Source organism: Trachymyrmex cornetzi, unplaced genomic scaffold, assembly GCF_001594075.2.
Source record: "Trachymyrmex cornetzi isolate Tcor2-1 unplaced genomic scaffold, Tcor1.1 scaffold1337, whole genome shotgun sequence".
In the NCBI taxonomy this organism is placed as follows: Eukaryota; Metazoa; Arthropoda; class Insecta; order Hymenoptera; family Formicidae; genus Trachymyrmex; species Trachymyrmex cornetzi.
Genome location: NW_017295914.1, coordinates 109,664 through 117,084, shown reverse-complemented (window position 1 = coordinate 117,084; position 7,421 = coordinate 109,664). Strand labels below are relative to the sequence as shown.

Sequence of the window (7,421 nt, the reverse complement as noted above, 5' to 3'; positions counted from 1 at the left end):
GAGCAGTTTTAAATTTACCGCTTGTTGTGTGACGTCACACTTCGACAATTTTGATTGGTCGCATGCGCGTGAGCATACCCTTATCCTTATACCATGGTTACACCTGTTCCCTTTTTAACGCATGTATTTCCGAGAATCTCGGCAGGAACGTAAAAAGCCAGAATCCTCGTTGTCGCTGCGCGTAATTGTATGTACTCATCAAGCGATTACGATCTGGCAACATGCACAACGGCGTGATGAAGGCAAATGCAGCCAAGTCAAATGCGCGAGAAATGGTCCCTGATCAGTGCGCAGTGGCCAGTCAGGATAGTGCCGTCACTGGCCGTTACTGGCCGTCAGCACCGCGCTGCTGATCAGCGCTGATGCGCAGGCGGTACTGGAACCGATGATAGGCAGCGCAGGTGGTTTGCGATTGGTCGCGTCTCTCGTCGCCCGCGTTCCGTCCAAACCGAACCGCCTCAACCAGCCTCAACCGCCCGCTCTGCTGAGCTCTCTCACACTCTCACTGTCCCTCACGACTCACGACTCTCACAGCTACAGCAGTCACAGCACTTGGCACTCTCGGCAGATGCGCGGCAAACGACGCCGAGTGAGCAGCTTCTCTTCTCGCGATTCTTCCGGCGGAACGTTGCCCCCAGTGCGACGCTGTTACGAATGACGTGCGGCGGAGACGCGGCCGTGGATCTTTGACGAGCGCGACGGGCCGTCGTCGTCGTCGTCGGAGCGCCGGTGCTCTTATCTTGTCCTCGGTGTTTAACTCTGTGCTCCAGCAGAGAGAGAGAGAGAGAGAGAGAGAGAGAGAGTGAGTGAGTGAGTGAGTGAGAGGGGAGGGAGACGAAGAATCGCGATCGGGTGCGACCTTGCCCTCGACCAGCTGCCGGAGAGCCCAGCATCACGAACGTAAGTCTGAAAGATAGACAGATATCTTTATTTAGATAAGAGAAAAAAGAGGGAGACGGACGACGAGGGAGCGTCCAAAAAATGATTAGAATCCGAAGGGAAAGGGAAAGGAGGCGAGGGAAGGAGAGGGGAAAGAGAAGGATGATAAGCTCTCGAGTTTTCCCACGGCGCGGGCGGAGGATACTGTGCTACATCGCTTCCGAGCTCGACTCTTTTTTTCCTCCCCTCCCTTTCCTCCCTTAGGTGAACCTGAACCTAAACTTCATTAGACATCCGACCATCCCAGAGGACGTCTTGCGTCTTAAGGACATTTCCAAGATGTTTCCGCGTCATGTCCCTCGGACAAAGTGTGCTGTATATGGACCTCGTCGAGTTGGATTACGACGTCGGTGTCGCGCGTCGTTATTCTCATAATCTCATCTGGAGACGCACGTCGCGTGTACAAAGCAGGGTCGTCGGGGAGTCTGTCAGCCGTTCGCGAGAATCGCGAGGTGCAGTCTCGCGCATCTCGACGCGACCTTCCTGTTCTCTCTCTCTCTCTCTCTCTCTCTCTCTCTCTCTCTCTCCCCCCCCCTCCTTTCTCTCTTCCCTCGCGATCTCGGAAAGTCCCGATGGGTCCCATGAAATAGAAAGTGGAGAAAACTGACGAGTTACGAAACTATATAATCGCACACTCGTAAAACCAAGTCTGTCGCCTGCCTGACTCCCGATGTTCCGAGCTTAGGTAGAACACAGAAGTCATTACGATATCATAAGGACATCATCATGACACAGATAAGGTCATATTTGTCATTTATAAGTTCACTTGACAAATATGCGATAGTTTACGATATAAAAAATGTGAAAAACATTACTTTTATTAAAATCACAGTCCTCTGGATATCTTCTTATTGTTAGTCTCCTACCGAATAGTTTTATACAAAATAGTTTTATACTAATAAATCATATATATTTATTATATGCCCTAGAGATACTATTGAATAATTTTAGTTTTTTGCGAATCACCCTGATCGAGAAAAGGCCCGACGTCTAAAGTCTAAACGCTCGCTTCCTCCTCAAATTGTTCACTCGAGGCCGCGAAGTGTTCCGATTCCGAGAAACGGAATCTCTCGTTGCCGTGGAGGTCGCGGGAATCGGCGACACGAATAAGCGCACTCCGTGGGGCCTCCCCCTTCGAAATTGATACTTCCGCACAATCACGACTCCTCGAGCGAGTGCTGCTGGTACGCAATTAATGTCTCGCACCACTTGTTGCTGCTTTTACTACCTGATATGTCAACGGCGGATACGAGTACGGATTCTTCGACCTGGTGGTTGTGACGCGCGATGTCATCAAAGGCGCTCGCGCGTTGCCCATCGTCATAATCCGATAATCGTCTTTATCCGAGGCTCGAAAGTTTGTTTTTTTCTCGTAAAGAAAAAAAAGGATAGAGTAGGTATTGCTCAAGCACCATGGCGAAGTTACCCGCGCGAGAACTGATTAACAGATACGGCTTGCTTACTTGCTTGCTTGTGTGGTGAAATAATTATCTCGCTACGTGGTCGCGCGAATCGATTTCGGCAATAACGATACGAAAGGAAAAATAACGGTAGTATGTATGGTGAGACTCGATTTGTTTTTTGTGTAAGTTTTTATATTATATTCATAATAAGTTGCGCAATGCATTCAGCACCTCAGGTGGAACACACAGTGTCATGATGATACCATAGAACGTTATCGTGACTTTATTTGTCATTCGTATATATGTGTATAAGTGAACACTTGTACGTGACAAATAAGGTCATGATGACGTTTTTATATCATTATGACTTTTATGTTTTAAATGCTTGTATATTTTCTGCAATGACGATACAAACAATTCTATGTATTTCTAAGCTGAGACTGAACCTCGACAAGCTGAGTAACCCTCGAGATTAGTCTTGTTGATTATCGTTAAATTGCAACACGGTTGACGCTTTCTTCTGTACGAAGTGTGCGATAAGTTGCCGAATACTCGAGAGCAGATTGAGAAAAATTATTACATGTGCTTCGTAAAGTTTTCGCAATAAAATGCTTTGTAGAAGCGTTCACGATTGATTCACTGCAATGAGATAATTGCTTAATCTTGAGTAAGTAAGCCACCAAGGATGCGGTTATTCCATTTGACGTTCACAGCGCTCTTGCCATCGTTTCATCCTTGTTTGCAAATGTTAAACAAGAACAAATGATGCTCGCAAGAGTTGTGAGTGTCAAACAAACACCATCTATAGTAGACATCCGTTATCCGCGTGTTTCCGCGCGATATTCCTTCGCGAGAGGACAAGTTCTCGTCCAGAAAAGTTCAAAATTTGTCGATTTTGTCGCATAGAATTATGTCTGTGCGCATCTGAATCAATCTAAATCAGCGTTGTCAAATTGTTAGAAGCATAAATCGCCAACTTCGGACCTCTCTCTCTAGCCCAAAGTTCGCCAAACAATGTGGCAACTCCACCAGCCCTGCCACCGGACGACCTTTTTTGGAGGGGGGAGGAGGAAAACATAAAACAGGAAAATACCACCTTATATCAATATCGCAACAGTATCGTAATGAGTACTAGGATCGCTAGAGAACGCATTAAAAAAGGCATCGTTGGTAGAGGAACTATAAAATCGACCAATTACCGCCAGACACTAATCATCAATATGACAACCATTAAGGCCCAGTTTCACAACTGACTGTTAACTCTTAACCGAGGTTCAACTTATTCATTATCTCTTTTCAATTCTAGAATTGGAAAAAGATGAGAAATAAGTTGAACTTCGGTTAAGAGTTAACCGTGAGTTGTGAAACTGGGCCTAAAACAACGAGTCAGTCTCGTGATTAGCCATTGCCTGCCATGCATTCAAGTGGAAAGCGCTCAATTTACGCGCGGTAGAAAACCGAGGCAGCCTAAATTGCGAAAAGTAGCCCAATCTGACAAGCCTGGTCTGAATGAACGACACTGACTATACCGCATCCCCACCGTCGACGGATGCGAGTTGCGGGAGCCAGACAAAGTGGATAGAAGTGGATCTGCCCCCATGCGGATCTGCCCACTGTGTACTGTAGCAAGCGGGAATGACTCGTGGCTTCTCGTTTCGTAAGTTGAACCTGCTCTGTCGAAATGTAAACATTGCGGGGCGCGTCGCGTCGGCTCGTTAGTGGATGAGTACGTCATCTGACGTAGTCGTACAGAATATAATTAAATTATGGCGCGGCCATAACTTCGTCTCTCGCTATATACATATATATGTATGTATATATATATATTTGTATACATTATGCAGGATGTTCCTCACATCGCATTGCGGTCATCGCGATTTTTGAGGTACTTTCGATGGATTGACAACAAAATGTTTTTAATAAAAGTTTATTGGTTTATAATAAAGAATTAATTGCGTAAGAAAAATTTTTTTGTTTGTTTATTTTTTAATAAAAAATCAAAGTCTTTTTTTAATGGAACCATTTTTTTCCATGTTTTTGTAATACATAAAAAGGTAAATTCAACGGTATAACATTATGTATGTATTTTAATAATTCGATTTCGAGATAATTCAACTAATAATTCCAGTATAATCCGTGATCTGTCATCGATATTTGAAGCAGTGAAATCCAAACGTAAAAACATTATAGTTTAATTGAATACGCATAACAATCTACTGAAAAAAATACAACTTTGTATTGTGAAAGATGGTATGCAGTTTGAATATTTATTTTAATAAATATATGTACTTGAGATATATATATATATATTATACATATATATGTGAGAACAACGTCGAATAACGTATTTCAGCCTTATGTATGTTGAATTCCTTTTCAAGTATTTCAATGACTACTATTTATGTATGTTCTTATATGTACATATATTCCTCAATGCGATCATGTTTGTTTATGTTTGAGTCTCACCGCTTTAGATATCAGTGACAGATTCGTGGATTATGTTACAAATATTAATTGAATTACCTTGAGATCGAATAATCCAATAATCAAAATGATACATAATGCTATATCAATAAATTTTTTTTTATATACTACAAGAATGTCGACAAATATTTCGTTCCATTAAAAAAAAAACATAATTTAACTTTAATTTTTATTAAAAAATTAATTAATTTTAAATTTCTTAATACGCAGTTAATTTTTTAGTAGAAACCAATGAACTTTCATTAGAAACATTTTATTAATCCATCGGAAGTATCTCAACAACTATGGCGATTCGCAAAACACTTTATATATAGGGTGTCCCGAATTTAACGGCCAAAAAATGTCAGAAGCGTGTAGGAAATCGATAAGAAAAAAAATCCTTCAGAGATCTCGTTTTTACTTTGTTTTGAAGAAAATTGCAAAAGAAGCAAAACGTAGTTTTTATTTATGTACTTATTTATTACTTATTCATTCACCCTTGTTTATTCACGTTGTCATTTGCTTAATGCAGATATTGTTCAAAATGTTGGCCTCTTGCAGCAATGCACGCATTGCATCTTGGATAGCTCGTGTTGCAGCCAAACACTCATCTCGTCAACGTATCGTAAAGACTCACCGATCCGACACTCTTTAGGAAATCGGCGCGCATACTTCCGCACTGCTTCTGAAGCGTTATCACTCATATCTCTTACACGAAAACAATTTTAATATTCCGCTTTGAAAACAATAATATTTCGAAAATTACGTTTGGTTTTTTTTTTTACAATTTTCTCCAAAACAAAGCAAAAACGAGCATATCTTAAAGGACTTTTTTTCTCAGTTTACCGATTCCCTACACGCTCCTTTAGTTTGACCATTTAAATTCGGAACACCCTATACAATTATACATGTACATACATATAAATAATTATTACATGTATCTAATATTATATATTACATTTTATGTATATGTATATGCATGGTGTACACCCTGTATGTAGTAATATGCAGGGTGTTTCAAACTTTACTAAATTATTTTACTTACACTAAATATTCGGTTGTATATTATATTTATAATAAAATTATATATATACAGTGAGTGCAAAAAGTATTCGTACAGAGAAAATATTTTTTTAAAAACTATTTTTAGAAAGTAAATATTATCCAGTGAGAAATGAGTCATCGAATTGATGTCGAATCAATATAAATACGATGATTTCAACATCAATTTGACGTCGATTCAAATTGACGATCATTTCTTGTTGGATAATTAACAATTTATTCATAAAGAATAAAATATACTGTATGTTGCTTAAAATTATATATACTGAAAAGATGTGTATTAATTATACGAAATATATCATCTGAAAAATAAGCGAAAATTAAAAATTGTATTGTTTGAATACTCAAAAAGTATTCATACAGACGAGAAATTTAGCTTATAAAATCAGGAATACATGCGAAGTTTGTTTGTTTATGTTAGAACAGAATGTATTCATTGTATAAAATTGCTAATTAATGTTTATTTTTTATAAATAAGACTTTTTTTATAATAAATTTCCTTGTACGAATACTTTTTACTGTCACGGTATCTACTTTTGGAGTCAACATTATGAGATCAAACGTGTTTACATACTAAAAGACTCCTAGCTTAATTCTTAATACAGACATTCATTTACAGAGTGTAATGATTATCAGATACATTCCAATCACAAAAAATTATTACTGATTGTTCACATTAAGCATTTCATTTTGGTCAGCTATGTTGATGAATAAGTTTGAAATATGTAAAACGAGTATAACTAGTAGTAAAAGTAACTAGTATTAAATTACTTTTTAATTACCAAAAATGTAATCAAGTTGCAATTATGTATAAAAAGAAACGAACAAAGTTAAGTTACGGAAAAAAGTAAGTGTAACTTTATTACAAATAATGAATTACAATACTTCCTAATTCTGAAAGTAATTGTTTAGGACACTCAAGCTATGGTTGCTAGAATATTCACCCTCCATTGGCAAGTTGGACTTTCAGGACATATCTAGTAAGGTGGGATCGATCCGACCCTGTGCTCATTTTTCATCTAATTAATGTACAAAATAAGTAAAAGAAGTAAATAATAACATGAAACTTTATCTCCTGTTTATTTATAGATAAAAATATAGTTTCATGCATTTATACTTCACCCAAAAAAAAATATTCTACCGATAAGCGGGGAATTACTCTTAGCACTTCCTCTAAGCAAAAAATCTTAAATGAATCAGGCGCGTGTATTTATAACACGTATTCATCTATAAAAACGAGGACACATGAGCTACGATCAAAATTAAATTCCTCTATAGACAATTCTATTATAATAACTCGAATAGCCTTTTGAAATAAAAGAATATGCAAGATACTACTTGTACATCCTCTTATTTCAAAAGGCTATTCGAATTATTATAATAGAATTTTGTATAGAGGAATTTATTTTTGATCGTAGCTCAAAACTCTGTTTCCTCAAAACGTGCTATCCTAGTTACACATCCTAGCTACATATCTCAAGAAGATTCCTATATTGAAAGGAATATTATTCTCTACAAACGAGAGTATTTTTTGGATTACGTAAAAACGACTTC

At 38.4% G+C, this 7,421-nt stretch overlaps 1 protein-coding gene across 1 annotated transcript in view; it reads left to right on the top strand.

Moving 5' to 3' along the window:
• The first annotated feature begins 535 nt into the window (after window positions 1-535).
• Tsp66E (Tetraspanin 66E) overlaps window positions 536-7,421 on the top strand; it is a 68,990-nt gene continuing 62,104 nt past the window's right edge. The window contains exon 1 of the mRNA XM_018522504.1: window positions 536-900. The gene's annotated coding sequence lies outside the window, so the exon portion shown is untranslated. The remainder of the gene's footprint in view (window positions 901-7,421) is intronic.